At 39.1% G+C, this 17,996-nt stretch overlaps 1 pseudogene; it reads left to right on the top strand.

Moving 5' to 3' along the window:
* The window catches only part of LOC105034897 (gamma carbonic anhydrase 1, mitochondrial-like), a 97,297-nt pseudogene that overhangs the window by 70,636 nt on the left and 8,665 nt on the right, over positions 1–17,996 (top strand).

Raw genomic sequence — 17,996 nt, 5'->3', positions numbered from 1 at the left:
GTAGATTAGATTTAAAGGAATATTCATAATTTATTTTGATTGAGTTATTTTCTGTTATATAATTAGCAATAGGATTGCTGTTTATGAAATGTGCTGATCCGTTTGTGAAATAAGTCAACACATTTGGTGAACAGAAAATAAAATCTTTCAAATTTAAAAATTATTTTTGAAATGCCAAACCCTGACCCATCAGCCCAAATACTTAATTAAAAGAATTAAGTATTGTCTAGTTGGTCTAGAATTATAAATTAAGATCTAAGATAATTACATAAACTTGTGGATCAATGGGTTAGATGGATTAAGTCCATAATTGGGTTAAAGCTAAGGTTAGCTTAAAGAAATGGACTAAATTAGAGTAATTGGTCAAATCTAATCAAAAGTTGAATTAGATTAGGTCAAGGACACTCTAGACTCAACTCCAATAGTTGTAGTTGAATGGGTCCATGTCTTTAACTAGACCAAGATGGACTTAATTCATGGCTATGCGGTGAAACCCTATTTACTAAGTTGATCAAATTAAAACTAATGAACCAGTTGGTGTTTAAGGTAAGTTCGACAGTCTGACCAGTGGTTTTTAACTGGGAGCTACTCGCATCGATTCGGTATCTGATGAGTTAATGGCATATCCCTTCCACTGATCTCACTTACCTAGCCAACCTGGTGAGTTAGGTTTTGATTAGATCACTTGGTGATTAGGGCTCACCCATGTCATTAGGTAAATCAGTGTGACTGATTTAGGTGCTCGTAATGCCGGCTTTAATTAAATCTTTTTTAATCTGACTTGGTGAAGTCAGTGGGAGGATTGAAATTGGCTGGTTAATTTCTTCTCTTCTATCCTTTAATAAAATCTTCAAAAATTATTAGGTCCTTAAAAATGATTAAGTTATAGTGATAACTAAGTCATAGCCTCCCATTAAGTGAGTGATAATGAGTCCATTAGTTTAATAATCACTGAAGGCCCAAAGGCCGGTGCTTATTGACTAATGAAATTATCATTCATAATATGATCATTTGGTTGAGTCTTTCTGATGGTGGTCAGGTTGGCCGACCAAAGTCGGGCCTGATCATTTATTGGTTAGATTCACCAAATCAAGTCATGTTAATGGTTGGACCTAACCAAATCTTTTCAGTGGAGGCCAAAGCCTACTGATTAGGATCTGGGGAAAAATTAATTACTAGAAGTTATTTAGAAAAATAACTGGTTATGAACCTACCCATAGATGCACATGGGTTGACCAACCAAAGTTGGGCTCGTGTGTGGTCTGTGTGGATTCTAGTACCTGTAGGAACCAAATCTAGGGTTTCAGGGTTAGATCTTGAAAAAGAGGATTAGATCTTGAAACTTTTTCAAGATCATACAGCGGAAGACTAAAATAAATCAAAATTTATTTTTTAAGATCAAAAAATTCTTAGATCTAAGATCCTATTACATAATTATTACATGGCATTAAATCAGAAATTAAAATATATAAATATAGCATGAACTACATGTTGATCATATCAACATGTTTTTATACCACATCTCATGTATGTATTAAACAATAGATCAGATCTATTACCTTGCAAGTTAGATGCTCTAACCTCGCTGATCCGGGCTTAAGGATGATGTTGCAAGCCGCACACGCGTCCGACCTCTAGGAGTCGTCCACACGAGCCCACGAATCTCGATCAGAAGTTCTGCTTCAGGAAATCAGCACAGTATGCTAGTACTGCGCTGATCCTTCTTTGATGGTTGATCAGGTACCTCCTTCTTCTTGATTTGGACTCTTCCAAAGATGAAAAGTAGAAGGAGGAGTTTCAGATCTGAGCCACTCTCAGGAAAATCAAGATGGAGGGAGGAAAGATATGAAAACAAAAAGCTTAGAAGAAGACCCTCTTCTTCTTCACGTTTTTCTCTCTAAATGCCCTAACTTGCGTCTTTTATATCTCCACGATCCAAAGGTATTTCTCCCTGATTTTTAGATGGCACAAAGGTCTCTCATATCTCTATCTCCTTCTAAAATTTCACAAAGAAACTCATCTTATATAGAGAGATATGATAGAGTCCTTGTCTAGGTCAAACACCTAGTCAAGGCTTATCCAAACATGGCAAGTTAAGGGACGTCCAACTCTTGAGCACATCCTCCATATTTTCGTGCATGGATCACCAGCAAAGGATTCACAATGTAAACCCTAAAGGCCATGAAAATTCCAAAAAAAAATTTGGATAAATTCGGTGCAAAATTGAAAGAGTTTTGGATTTCTAAAACTCTATCTCATAGAATTCAAAATCCAAACTTATTCCTTTTAGATTTGATCCAAACCACCTTCCATGTAAGAAAGAAGAGAAGAGACCTTTTGTGAATGTGAGAGAGATCTGGGAGAGGGCTTTTGTCGCACAAAATAAGTGGAGATTGACGTTGAATAAGAGAGAGGGCATGGAGAAGGCTTATGTGGCACAAGGTGGAATCCTAGTCCTACTAGGATTTTGTCTCATGACTTATTTTAATTTGGTTTCCCAAACCAAATCAAATCAAAATTAGATCAACCCAATTAAAATAGGTCTTAACCCAATTAAGAACCTAATTTAATTAGATTAAATTATATTTAAATCTGATTTAATTTTCTAATCAAATTAGAAATTAGATTGACCCAAGTCCTAGTTGAACTAGGACTAGTTTTTCCTTGCACTTGGCTTATCCAATAAACCAATTGGACTTGATCCAATCAAGCCCAAACCAAATCTAATTAAATCATATTTAATTAGACTTAATCTCAGCCCATTGGCTTAATCAAATTAAGCCAATTAGCAATCGAATTACTAATCGATCCTCCTGCAACACTTGCACTGGGTTAAATATCAATCGTATTGATCATCTAACCCTAGAACGATTCTTAATCGTTGATCAACCATCCGATCGGATCATGAACTCTAATGTGTGTGACCTCATAGGTCCAAACCTAAGCCGGTAGCATAGGAACAAATTCCTATACCAATCGAAGTGACCGTCTAGCAATGGTACCCGACGATCGGATAGGTCGAATGTGTAGAACAACATCCTTAGAACCCATGCGGATATAGTTTTCATATAATTCATCCCCTTGACCAAAATGATCATAGGAGACCCCAGAGTTTAACTGTCAACTCTGATCAGGTTGTCCACATTGTATTTCAAAATATCAAATCCATCTGATGGATTACCCTGGCCAAGGTTTTGCTAAATTGAAATACAGCGACTCATTCTTCTCCAACTCTTGGAGTGGTCAATCCCATCTCGATCACACTCTGACTTCGCAAGTACTTGACTGTGCCCAGAAGCCTTCCGTCCCTGAATTAGAAATTCAGTTAGTCCAGTACCAAAGCACAGTGAGTTGCTTGCAAGTCACTAAGGCGATCTCAAGTCTAAGGGGACACTTATACCTATATCCCATCAGAGACATTCTCGACAGCAGAATGCTCTGGAGTTGGTCACGTTCAATGATGATGTACCCTTACATCTCACCTGTATGCCATACCAGTGTCTCCACACTCTTTGGTTAAGAGGATAACCAACCCATATGGCCTACAGCGACCTATGCTCGATAGAAGCTGTCGTCCTTATTAACAGCCTATCATTTGGTCGTGAACAGTTTTAAGGACTAATCGATAAATCCTCTCTTTATCGAATCTAAATAGTCCTAAGGACTTCATCATAACAACGGAGTTCATTAGAAGATAAAAGCTTATGATGAAAATGTCAAATATATTTTATTTATTAACAAATCAATTACAATACTTGGTTGCTCAACCGTCAACAGCTTGACGATTGGCTTTTTGGGACACATTTCCCAACAGTACCCACTAAGGAATTAAAGTAATTTCTCGAATTAGAGGTTGAGGCTACTAGTTCGTAAAAATACTGGAAAAAATTTTAGACTAAAGTCCAAGTCTTTAGTATTAATAATTTATGTACTAATAAAGATCTGATTTTTGTTTATGCAGCTATGGCCACTATCCTGTCACTCCGGTCATTATTAGATAATGACAAGCTCATGGGACCTAATTTCGATAGCTGGTATCGAAAATTAAAAATCATCCTTGAGCATGAATGGATCCTTTATGTAGTAACGAATCTGGCACCTGAGGAGCCAGTCCCGAACGCTAGAGGGACGGTCTAAGATACTTACCAGAAGTGGCTCAACGACCGCACCATCATTTGGTGCATAATGCTGGCGGCAATGAATGATGAGTTCAGCCGCAGGTTCGAGAATGCCCAGCCGCAGGAGATGCTTCAAATGTTGAACGATTCCTTTGGCACGCCTGACGATGTTGAAAGGTATAAAACTAGTTGTGCCATTTTTAATGCTCGGATGAGGGATGGGGCCTCATTCACTGATCATATACTATACATGATCGAAATGATTGAGCACCTAAGTAAACTGGACTTTCCCTTGCACGAGTAGCTCAGTAAGGATGCGATCCTTAATTCTTTGCCCAAGTCCTTCCTCTCCTTCCTTACTCATTTTTGGATGACAAAACCTGCAGTGAACTACCACAGCTTGATGGGGTTGCTGTAGAATTTTGAGAAGGACCACCAGCTCCATAAGGAGTCGGTGAATGTTGTGGGAGGGTCTTCTTCTGGTCGTCAACCCTTTAAGAAAGGGAAGAAGAATAAGAAGAAGAAGAATAAGAAGATGCAGCCGCATGTTGGGTCGTCTGCACAGGGTTAGACCAAGAAATGCAAGTCCGACCAGAGCCAGGTGGAGTGCTTCTTTTGCAAGAAGCAAGGGCACTGGAAGAGGAACCATCCTCTATACATTGCCTCCCTGGATTCGAATAGGCCGAAGAGGAAGCAAGATAATTATATGACAATACCTTGCAACTTTTCCATTTGTGATACTACTGCCTGGATATTGTATACCGAAAGCCCTTATCATATCTGTAATTCGATGCAGGGTTTGCAGATCAGTAGGAGATTTGATGAAGGCGAGAGGTTCCTGAACGTTGGAGATAGAAGCAAAGTTCCAGTTCTAGCTTTAGGAATCATGAACCTTGTAATCAACTCTCGTAATATAATTTTGAGTGAATGTCACTATTGTCCAAGTTTTTTATTAAATATTATTTCTGTAGGCCTTTTGGCCATGTACAGTTATAAATTTTTAATAAAAAAAATGTTTGCAATATCATTTTAAATAGTATTACAATATTTGTTGGACAACTAAATAATAAAATTTACTTACTATCACAGCCTGTTAATATGGTTCAAACCTCTGGTAAATATCCTAGAATGGATAATATATCAGAAGTCTACCTTTGGCACTGTAGGCTAGGTCATATCAATAAGAATAGGATAAACAAGTTGGCTCAAGAAGGAATTCTTAAAGTTGGTGATTGTGAATCACTTCTAACCTGTGAGTCCTGTCTTTTTGGAAAGATAACCAAATCATCTTTTACTGAAAAAGGTGAGCGAGCTAGTAAACTCTTGGGTCTGATACATTCTGATGTATGTGGACCCATGAGCTCAAGTGCAAGAGGTGGATATTTCTACTTCATAACCTTCACAGATGACCTATCGAGGTATGGGTATGTCTACCTAATGAAGCATAAGTCGGAGTCATTTGAAATGTTCAAACTATTCTGAAATGAGGTAGAAAAATAAACTGAAAAGTGTATTAAAACTCTTCGATCTGATCGAGGAGGTGAATACCTTTCCAATGAGTTTTTGACATATCTTGGGGAGAATGGGATTCTCTCTCAGTGGACTCCTCCTGGAACACCACAGCATAATGGTGTGTCTGAAAGGAGGAATCGGACTTTGTTGGACATGGTTCAATTCATGATGGGGTTTGCTGGTCTGTCGATCTCCCTTTGGGGATATGCGCTCGAATCAGCTTGTTATCTTCTAAATAGGATTCTGAGTAAGTCTGTAACCAAAATGCCATATGAGATATGGATAGGACGTAAGCCAGTACTCTCGCACCTTAAGGTTTGGGGGTGTCCGACTTATGTTAAACATTTAATTACGGACAAGTTTGGACCTAGGTCTGACAAGTATTATTTCATAGGGTACCCAAAAGAGATCAAAGGGTATTATTTCTACCTAGCTAATGAGCAAAAGGTGTTTGTCCGCCTTAAGGCAATCTTTTTGGAAAAAGAGTTCCTTGGTGAAGGGACTATTGCCTCTAAGGTCGAACTTGAGGAAGTTCGGTAGATGAAAAAATCGACACAAGTTGCTAAACCTGAATCAGATTTGGTTAGATCAGATCCGGAGCCCATTGTTCCTGCACCCTTAAGGCAGTTTGGTAGAGCACCACATCAACCGGACAGATACTATGGTTTCTTGGTCCGGAACGGCGATCCTGTTGAACTTGATGAAAACGATGAGGATCCGATCACCTACATGGATGCAATGCAGAGATCTGACTCTGAGAAATGGCTAGAGGCTATGAAATTCGAAATGGAGTCCATGAAGGTCAACGATGTGTGGACATTGGTTGACCCACCCGAAGGAGTAAAACCCATAGGGTGTAAGTGGGTCTTCAAGAGGAAGAGGGGCGCAGACGAAAAGGTGGAGACCTATAAAGTTTGTCGGTTGTCAAGGGATATCGTCAACGTTATGGTATAGACTATGATGAGATATTTTCTCCTGTGGCAATGCTCAAATCCATTCGGATTATGCTTGCGATAGCTGCCCATCTGGACTATGAAATCTGACAAATGGATGTGAAGATAGCTTTCCTAAATAGAGAGCTAGACGAAGAGGTCTATATGATACAACCTGAAGGGTTCACATCCACAGATGAGTCTAAGGTGTGCAGACTACAGAGGTCCATTTATGGACTTAAGCAGGCATCCCGGAGTTGGAACATATGTTTTGATAGAACGATCAAGACGTATGGCTTCGTTAAGAATGGAGAAGAGTCCAGCATTTATAAGTGGGCTAATGGTCCAGTAGTGGTATTTCTTGTATTGTATGTGGATGATATTCTCTTAATCGAGAATGATGTCCTTGCATTACAAGGAATAAGGATTTGGCTGTTGTCACAGTTCTCCATGAAGGATCTGGGAGAAGCTTCCTACATTCTAGGGATGAGGATCTATAGGAATAGATCTAAAAGGTTGCTTGGCTTATCCCAGTCCACATACATTGATACTATACTGAAGAGGTTCAGTATGGAGAATTCCAAGAAAGGCTATCTACTGATAGGCCATGAAATTTCTCTCTCGAAGAGGGATTGTCCGTCAACACCTCAAGAGAGAGAGCGTATGGGTAGTATTCCATATACTTCGGTAGTGGGATCTATCATGTACGCCATGACATGTACACGACCAGATGTGGCATACTCACTAGGGGTAGTGAGTAGATACCAATCTGATCCAGGAGAAAATCACTGAAAAGTTGTTAAAACCATCCTGAAGTATTTAAGAAATACTAAGGACTAGTGGCTTGTTTATGGTGAATCGAACTTGAGACTTATGGGGTTTACAGACTCCAGTTTCTAGTCTGATCATGATGACAGTAAAAGTGTGTCGAGATTTATTTTTATCCTTAATGATGGGGCTGTCTGCTGGAAGAGTTTTAAGCAGCACACTGTGGCTGATTCAGTTTGCGAGGCAGAGTATGTCGCTGCATCAGATGCTGTCAAAGAAGCGGTGTGACTGAAAAAATTTCTCACCAAGCTCGGAGTAGCACCCTCCCTTGTTGGTTCAGTTCTGCTCTACTGTGACAGCTCTGGAGCCATTGCTCAGGTGAAGGAACCAAAGGCACACTAGTGGACGAAACATATTCTGTGCCGCTACCATCTTATCCGAAAAATCATGGATAGAGGTGACGTCGACCTTCAGAAGATCGACAGAAAGGTGAACCTGACCGTCCCATTCACTAAAGCCATTGCAATGAAGGAGTTTGACGACTTCAAGTCAAAGATGGATATTAGATACTGCACCGATTGGCTTTAGGCCAAGCGGGAGATTGTTGGGAATAGTATCCCAAAGCCAATCGTCAGCCTGTTGACGGTTGTGCTCTTTCTTATATTAGTATATAAATTATAAATTAATAAAAATTATTTTGATATTTTTCATCATAAATTATTTCATCTTCTAATGAACTCCTGTGTTGTGGTAAAGTCCTTAGGACTATTTAGACTCGACAAAGGAGGATTTATTGTTTAGTCCTTAAACCTGTTCGTGATCAAATGATACATTGTTACCAATGACAACAATGTTTATCAAGCATAGGTCATTATCTGCTATATGGGTTGGTTGTCCTCTTAACCACGGAGTGTGGAGACACTAGTATGGCATACAGGTGAGATGTAAGGGTACGTCTGCACTGAACGTGATCGACTCCGAAGCTTTTTTCTGCTGTCAAGATTTGCTCCGATGGGATATGGGTATAACTGTCCCTCCAACCTGAGACTGCCACAGTGACTTGAAAGCAACTCACTGCACTTAGGCACTGGACTACCTGAATTTCTAATTCAGTGATGGAAGGCTGCTGGGTGTAGTCAAGTACTTGACTTGTCGGTGCGTGTGTCAAGATGGGATTGACCACTCCAGTTCAGGAGCTGTGTACAGTTTTGTTTCAATTTAGCAAAACCTTGACCAGGATAGTCCTAGTGAGGAGTCACAGGACTATTTGAGTTGAGCATGATTCGGATGATTTGATCAGGGTTGACAGTTTAATCCTGAGTCGTCCTATACACAGGGGTCAAAAGGGATGAATTATACAGTAACCATATTCGCGTAGGTTTTGAATGTTGCGATTGTGACTATTCGATCTATCCAGATGTCGGGTATCATTGCTAGTTGATCATTTTGATTAGTACAGGAATTGGTTCCTGTGCTACCGGCTTAGGTTCGAACCTGCGGGGTCACACACATTAGAGGTTCCTATCTGATCTGATGGCTGGTGAAGAGTCCCACTGGACTGAGACTCTTCGATCAAGAGTCCTAATACTTAGAGACTCTGAGTCCTACGTATCTGGGACTCTGTGATCGAGAATCAGGATTCTCTGATCATGAGTTTCACACATTTTGGGTACCGGGGTCAAGAGTCCCACTGATTTGGGACTCTTCGATCAGGGTTTCATATCGATGGACTTTGATGCCCGATTGCCCATCGAATTTGGACTCAGTATTTATGAGAGGTTTAATTAGTAATTTGATCGCTAATTAACTCAATTTGATTGAGTAATTATTTTTGGATCAAGTTCAATTGAATTGGATTCAGTTGGATTTGACCCAATTAGGTTAAGAGTTAACCTAATCGTCAAGGTGGTTTGGTCCCTGATCTGATCAGGGGTTGGGCTTAGTCAATTCTTGATTTGATTAAAATTTTATTGAGCCTTATTAAGCCTAATTGTGTTGGGTTTAATTTAGTCTAATTTTGCCTAACCTATTTTAATAAGGATGGTTCAATTAGGTTGATTTAATTTTGAAACCACTTTGACTTATCTCCCTGCGCCACCTCACCTCACCTGCGCCTATTTGAATTCACGAGAAATGAGTTCTTGTGAATTTTCTCACATGCAGAAGCCTTCCCAAGCCCCTCCATTATGCACCATTTGTGTGGATAAAGATTGATTAGTTGGCCATTCAAATTCAAATGATGTTTGAATTTGAATGAGCAACTAATCCCATGCGCCACCTTATCCACTTGTGCGCCACTTGCTCTACACGAAAAAAACTTTCTCGTGTAAACTCTCCACGCACAAAGAACCCATGCCCCCTTCTTCTCTTGCCTTGAGTGGATAAGGATAGGTTGGTTGGCATTTAAATTCAAATTCGATTTGAATTCAAGTGAGCAACCACCTAGCTTTATCCTCTCACGTGGTGAAGATGCGGTGAAGATGCGGTCTTGCACTGTTTTAAAAAGGGAAGAGAAGGTGGGGCATGCACACAACTTTTTGAGAGAGAAAGGGTGGCATGAGAAAGGCTCTGTGCATGAGAAAAGAAAAGAAGAGAAAAGAAAAGAAACAGAAAGGGCACAGGGTTTTTCTGAGAGTACCCTAGGGTTTCTGCCTAGGGTTTGGAAAGTGAGAAAATGAGCTACGAGTATCGTGAGCCCATCAAACTTTAGGGAGAGCTTTATCAATCTCTCAAGTTCTTTTGCTGATGATTCAGAGCATCCGAGGAGTCGGCAAACACCGATCGAAGGAGTTCGATCAGCATCGGCCATCGAAAGGGTTCTGCAACGAACTAACATTCGTGAGGAGCCGATCAGATCGGAAGCTTCGTGTGGATGATCCATGGAGGTCAGACATACTATGTGGCTGCATTATGATGATCTGACCTTCCTGATGGTGATCAGACTGCAGCGATCAATTACCTACACAATGATAATGTGTTCTGAACACATAACAGTAAAATGTTTACTATAGAATTCAAAATTTCAGATTTAAATGCATGCTATATATATCATATTTAGATCCTTGTGTAGAGTTAATATATATTAATTAATTAGATTAATTAATAATTTTTACTATAAAATTATAATTTTGAAAAAGTTTTAAAATTACCGTTTTACCCCTACACTGAAATTTACTTCAGCAATGAGATAAAAATTTATACTTTCTCCAACGAGCAGTATGATAAGATGGTGATCTTTACAAGACTCCAAAATAGAAGTCCTCCAATGATGATCCATACGAAAGTTCATTAAGGTCCTTCCTAATCAGTGTACTACCGCAGCCTTTTCTTCACAAGAAGACTGCCGGCTTCGAACTCGAAGAACGATCGCACCAATATCCAATTGTCTTTGATTTTGCCACTAAGATCATACCAAGAGAATTCTCTCCAAAAGTCTCACAACCTAGGATTTGATTTTATGCTCCAACATATGAAAAAATCAAACCCTAAGACAAGCTAGCAACACTTGCTATTTTTTCTCACCACCCTTCTTACTATTTTTTCTCTCAATTTTTTTATCTTTTTCTCAAAATTTTTTTATCTTATCACACACCAAATAGCTCTGGTTTTCATCTAAAATTCAGCACCTAACCCATATGGGATGCCCCATATATATAGGTTAGGAAAGGATGTGAAGAAGCACCAAGGGGCGCCAACTCTTGGCGCTCTAAGTCTTCACATAGAGAATTAATTCTCCATGGCTTTAAGTGGCACAGAAGAGCCTTCACACAGAAGGACTCCTCCTCTTCTGCATCTCATAAATCCCACATAAAAAATCAGTGTGTGATAATTAAGAAACTAGAGAAAAATGAGGAGATGGATTAGAGTCTTCATGAAGAAAGACTCTTCCACTTCTCAATGCAATAAAGGGTGGGCGGCAATTATTTTTTAGCATGGAACCTAGTGGGTGTGGAGATCTCCTTCCACACTTGAAATACTTTTAAGTTGGATAAAAGTCCAATTAAAATAGACCCAATCCAATCAGGTCAAAGGCAACAAGTCTAGTTTAGCTCAAACACTTTGAACTTAACCAAATTAGAAACTTGGGTTGACACAATGTGCTAGCATATCAAATTAACCCCTATAATTTATATTAAATTTTAATTAAATCAGATTAAGATCAAATTTCAAAATATGTGATCCATTGGGTTCTAAATCTAGTCAGTAATAGACACAGACTCTTGACCTAATCCTAATCCGATCAGATTAGGTCAGCTCAAGAGTCTCAATCAACTAGGACTCTTCTTAATTAATTTTTTAATTAATTTTTTTTAATTTTAATGAGTTCATAAGTAAAAATTGACATCTAGCAATGTGTCATGACTATCCGAAAGATTTAAAATTTGATAGAAATTATCAAAATATCCTTCAATGGTAAGTTACCGTGTAATTCAATCTTTCAGTCAAACAACATCCCAGATAAGCTATGGGTATGGAAACATGTCAAACCCAATTGCTTATCTAAATGTATCTCGATCAGAAGATGATGATTCAGATGATGATACATTAGAAATCACTTTCTAATTATCATCCTACTTTGGTCAAAGACTTCTAGAATCATCGACCTATGAGATTACATAAGATGTTCGCTCCCCTTATTAGGAGTGACTGATCTCTTATTGATCACTCACAATCTCTATGGATACTTCACCATATCCAGAACACCCCACATAAGGATCAGAGAATCAAGTTAGGAAGTGAACTAAAATATGGATTCATGTACACAAGATACTATGACGATCTCAGGTCAAATAATCACTTACACAACTCCCACTAGAGAATTATTAGCTGACATATAAATAAGACTCTATTAGATATTTTCTCGTAGGTCTATTCAGTGAACTCATTCTCTAATAAGCATCCACATCCTTTAGTGTCACCACACAAGTGATTATGAGATCAACCACCCTCATTATTGAGCATACATAGGACATGCCAGTCTTACCGATATCATTGAATCCCGACTCAATGAACCAATGATTGAGAATATTTTAGATCGTGGCTATTAAGAATTTAGGTCTCACTGGCGTGATCTCATCACGGCCCTTAAATCATTATCCAGACCTATGGAGTTCATTATAATCTTAAAAATAATAATAAGATACAGCATATAATGCATCGAGAAGCCTATTTTATTAAATAACAATATCAATTATATGAGTTTGGAAGATAAAATACAGAAAATATCTGATCGTATCTCATATGCGATTAGCTTATAGGACATTATTCTTTTAATTTCTAATTGAATTTGACTCGAATTGGACTGAATCAAGTTTGAATTGGATTAGGATTTCAAAGACTCATCGGATTGGAGACTCTCTTATCTTATCCACACCTAAGAAAGAAAGGAGTGCGGAAGAGAGCGTGCCTCCTCTTCATGTGTGCGTGAAAAAAGGTTAGGATGTGCATCCCAAGTATTGGGCACCTGAGTTTCTCTTTCCTCTCTATCCTTATCCTATTTAAAATTTGAATTTGATTCAAACTTAAAATTAAACTTGAGATAGGGTGGGTGTGGGGATTAAAAAAGGGGCTATTCTCGTGTGAGAAAAAAAGTGGAACGTGAGAAACTTTTCACGGTGAAAAAAAAATGCCAACCCTTTCTTGATGCCATAGAGAGTGAAAAAGAGGATCACTTCCTCTCTTCTTCCTCCTCTTTCGCGTGAAGGTGTTCACGCATCTTCCTCTCTTTATCTTCTTGTCTTTTTCCTTGGACTTGTGAAGGAAAAAGATGGAAAGAAGAAGACAAATCTAATTGCTGAAGGAGAGAAACCTGCAAGGGAGCTTGCACCCCGATGATTTTGGAGGCTCCAAATGGAGATCAGTCCCGTGTAGATACTTATAGAGATCGGACACATGTGCAACTTTGAGGAATCTTGAAAACATCCACGAATCTCAGATCGTGGTGAAGAACTACCCGCGCAAAGTTATAAGATCGGATCTTATTCTTTATATTTCATATTTTCATATCTCTAAATCTTATCTCTCATATGAAGGATCTTGTTTAGGTATTTTGTAGATCAGATCTAATGCATGCTAATTAGATTAAAAGAAGTTTTAATCTAATTTTCTGCTGTATTTTAATTTTAAAATCTGCATGGATGAAAACATCAATTTTCTAACACTAGTTTGGTGTGTATTGAATGGACTAGTTAGGGACCGACATGGTTCAGCCCTTCAGCCTATAATTTTGAGATGGGGCTGGTTTAGGGTTAAACCTCTTAGTTCACTTATTAACCCCTCCGGCCCTCCCCATTTAAGGGTTTCGGTAAGTTCCTGCCTCCATCCCCCCTCTCTCTCTCCCTTCATTTGGGTTCGGGTTAGGCTTTCCATTGGCCCTCCCCCTCCCTCCCACCCGCCCTCCCTCTCACTCTTGCTCCACTAGGATTAGGGTTGGGGTTTGGGTTTCCATTAGCCCTCCCTCTTCCTTCCACCCTCTCCCACTCTCTCTCACTATTCCTCTCTCCTATTCTCCCTCTCCCCCTTCTTCTCTCTATTTTCAATATTCTACGGAATAATATGGTACGAACCCATATTGTACGGAATCAGTTGCCAGCTAGAACAACCTCTGGTATTGATTCAGCAAACTTTGGATTAGACCTCTATATTATATGCTAGTATGGTGATGCATATCAATTATTATCGAAACATACCACTTTGAAACAAATTAATATAGTCTGATTACTGATGTAGACTCAATGTTGCTTAAGAGTGGATTATTAAATTAGGGTTTCAGAAAAATTCTAAGTGCTGTCCAAAAATTTCGGTAACACCAAAGTTCACTCAATGTGTCAGAACCTTAGTTACCAAAAGAAGGTATGGAGAAGCAACTCTCATGGCAAAAAAAGTGGAAAAAAGTTAATAAAAACCACTTAGGAAGTGGTTGCAGGGAAGAGTTTTCTAGAAGATTCTGAAGTGGATGTGCCACCCAACCTGGAAAATTCCTGCAATGGAGGTCAGAGCCACTAGATTAGGATGTTTTAAGTGTAATGAATTGCGAATCTGTAGCTTCGGAATGTGGAATTTCAGGATTGTCATGCATGAAACAGAAAAATAATATGTAATGAATCAAGGTATTGCATATCATGGAAGAATAATCAAGAGTTAATGAAATTTAAGTATCTAGTTAAGTATAAAAATAGATTTCAGTGTTAATTTGAGAAAAAACTAAGGAGAAGAGCCTTTTTTTGTAACTTCCAATCTTCAATGCTAAGCTTGCAAGGGTCTCATAAACGACTTATAATAAAATTAGAAAAGATGTAGACCAACTCATTGACTCCCAAAACATGATGATGTTCTCAACCTCTCGGGAAAGGAGAGATGGGTGCTCTTCCTAGGGTTTTAGGATGTGTAGTGGGAGATGTGCCTCCCCTCCTTTCCTTTTGTCTTGATGGCTGGCCCGTCTATGGGCCCTAATACTTACTAGTTTGCCTTCAACCTTTTTTCCATTTTTATGTTAAGTTCTGCCACGTCGCAACCAGCTGACATTTCGTATGAGTCTGGGATATTTTTATTATGTGAACTGAATAAGATAAAATGAAATTGGGAAAATCGGCAGAAAAAATTAATTATAGCAAATTAAAAGGTAAAAAATTAAAAAGATCCAGAGGCATTCCTGTCAATTCACAACATATATGCATTAATTGCTTCCACTGCTCAGATCATGTCCCAAAATACTTCTCAATGGTGTGGCATGTATCCCACCATTAAATTTCCAGAACTTGATGAGGGAGATGAACAAACATCTCCCTTGCAAAAAGACAATCAGATGATAGCTCTGGTGCACCTTGTTCCAGAAACTTGAGGCTAACAATATATTGGATGACATACATTAACGGATCTAGAGAATCAACAAATGCCAGGTCCTTAAAAGTGTTGGATTTTGTTCCCAACTTTTGGGCATGCATTTATCTTCTTGTAAGCAATTGGATCCAATAGATACTCCCTCGTGCTGTTTGGATTTTGGTCTAAAATGTCCTTGAAACTTTTCCATTTAAGGTTGCTGTTAGGAATGAGTTAATGGTGGGACGGAAGAATCACTGGGTGGTCTAGAGATCATGGGATTCCAACAAAAAATCAAGATCAAGTAAAATACCTTGCCTACGGAATCAGGTTTTCTTCGATTGTGGGCTCCGTGGAGACCGTGAGGTGAGCTTCTTCCCTGAAATTCTTCTTTCCCATTGCTGGCCTTCCCCTCACTTCCAGTCGAAGGATTAGTTCATTGCATGATGATCTATACTCGCATTCTGACAGGCCCTTGATCGCTCAATTGGAACATGATCTGGCATTTATTCTCCAAGCGTGATCACAATAGATTGGATTTCCATTGTTGTGTTGGAGGACACGTCTTTGACCAATGGTTTCTCAAATTGTGAAAATTAATTTGCAGGTTTCTTCAACTCAATAGTATTGAATGCTTTGGCAGCAGTGTGGAGGAAGATAGGAAATCTGAATTTGAGTTGTTACAGTCTTAGGTGTTAGCCCATATTTATACGAATATAAAAATCTCATGCAACTGCAAAATTGGTAGCCTTGACCAGAGAGAGGGAGAGAGTACTGATGCTCTTCATTTGACATGTGATAATGATGGATGTCCATATAAATTATGGAGATTTGCCATGGATCGCCTCCTGTAATAAGCTTGTATCTTGATAACTCCACTCCCATCTCAAAGCCAGTAGGTACTACTCAGGTATGGTGGGTAACATGGAAAATTGATCTAAATGGGAGCATATTGGTCACTTGCACTCTTTTTTCTTGAATTTCTTATTTCAAAAAAAAAAAAAAATCAAACATGATCATAAAGAATCGAATTGGATGGAAAAACCTTGTTCATTCCCTCCCTTACATATGCTTTCCAGCTAATGATTTCCCAAAATTGTGATTAAGGATAAGTTGTATTTGGATTATGTCTACTTGGTTCTAATCACAATCGTCACCTCTTCTGTAATATTTTTTTCTCTCCAGGTGATGTTAACAGCATCTGCATTGGATCTGGAACTAACATACAAGATAATTCTCTGGTGCATGTAGCAAAATCTAACATAAGTGGGAAGGTCCTACCAACTGTCATTGGAGATAATGTTACAGTAGGTAAGTAAACTGTTGCCTATTTCCTTTACCGTCTTATACCAACTGATCCAACTAAGCTTTTCTAATGTTTTGCATGTTATATCTTCATTTTTTTCTCATTTGTTTCTTCCTCTGATTGATATTTGTTGAGTGTATCCGCAAATTGTTGACGGTGCATGCTCCTTGGAGTCTAAAATCTTCAAATTTGACTCTCATGCAGTTATAGCCCAAACCAAGCCCAAAGTCCAGCCCAGCAGATCAAAGCCCAAAAAAAAAAAAAAAATAACAGAGCAGGGAGACTCCGGATCGGAGTCTTCCTCTTCTCCGATCAAGAATCGGAGTCCTAGGGCCATTGAAAGACCCTAGGACGAGCTCTATAAGAACCCTTCCCCTCTCCTCTATGGGTAGACCCTGCAGCCACCGATGATTGCCGGAGATTTTTCTCCGATTTTCCCGATTGAAGCCGCGGCCTCCTATTCTTGTGCTCGCCGGAAAACAGAGGCCGAAGATGCCGTCGGAGCTCAGGTAAGGCTCCAACCTTTCTTCCTCTCCTTCTTCCGTTTCCCCTCTGGCCCCAAACATCATTGTCGGTCGCTGACTTTGCCGGAAATCGAGAAGAAAATGATGCCCTGTTTTTCCCCTGTTCGGCCGAGTCATCTTTCACCCTTTTCCGACCATCGACGCCGTCGTTTGCGGCATCTCACCCTTAGGTTTGGACCCCCACCCCTCTATCTGTCTTTTTCGAAAGTCATGGCCGCCGGTGATAGGCCAATGACCGGAGAAATCCGTGGAAAGGAGGCGGTCTCCTGTTTTTCATTTTTTTTCTAAATCTCCCGTCGGCCGAGCCTCACCGCCGGCGTTCTGTTGCTCCCTGCTGTCGGCCGCCGTTGCCGGACCATCGACCGTGCCGCTGCAGCCCACCGGACCATGGGCGATGCCCCTCTGTTCCCCTCCCGTTCGGCCAAAGAAGAGGAAAGAAGAAGAAGAAGAAGAAGAAGGAAAAGAAAAAGAAAAAGAAAAGAAGAAGAAGGAAAAGAAAAGAAAAAGAAAAAAAAAAAAGAAAAAAAAAAGAAAAAGGAAAAGGAAAAAAAAAAAAGAAAAATAAAATAATAATAATATAATAATAATAAATAGGATTTTCTCTCCTCTCTCTTCCATGAAGAAAAAGAAAAGAAAAAAAAAAGAGAGAGAAAAGAAAAGAAAAGAAAAATCATTAAATTAATTAATAAATAATGATATAAATAATAAAATATGAGAAAGAGAGTTTCTCTCTCTTTCCTCTCTCTTCAGCCTGAACTGGTATTTTCTCTCTCTAGAATTGGACTTTCTCTCTCTACTTTCTCTCTCTAGAATTCTCTCTCTAGATTATCTCTCTTAAGATTTCTAGAATTTTGAGAAGAATGATGATGAATTTAAATGATCCTCGTGATGGATTTTTTTGATCCGTGATCGTCGGACGGTACACCGACATCCACTTTGATCAGATCAAGTATTTTTAGATTTTATTTCTCATGATCTTATTGAATTGTCCACATGATAATTTTAGCATGATTTGATC

This window comes from Elaeis guineensis, chromosome 1 (genome assembly GCF_000442705.2).
Source record: "Elaeis guineensis isolate ETL-2024a chromosome 1, EG11, whole genome shotgun sequence".
In the NCBI taxonomy this organism is placed as follows: Eukaryota; Viridiplantae; Streptophyta; class Magnoliopsida; order Arecales; family Arecaceae; genus Elaeis; species Elaeis guineensis.
Note: the sequence above shows the minus strand (reverse complement) of the source record. Positions and strands in the feature narration are given on the sequence as shown.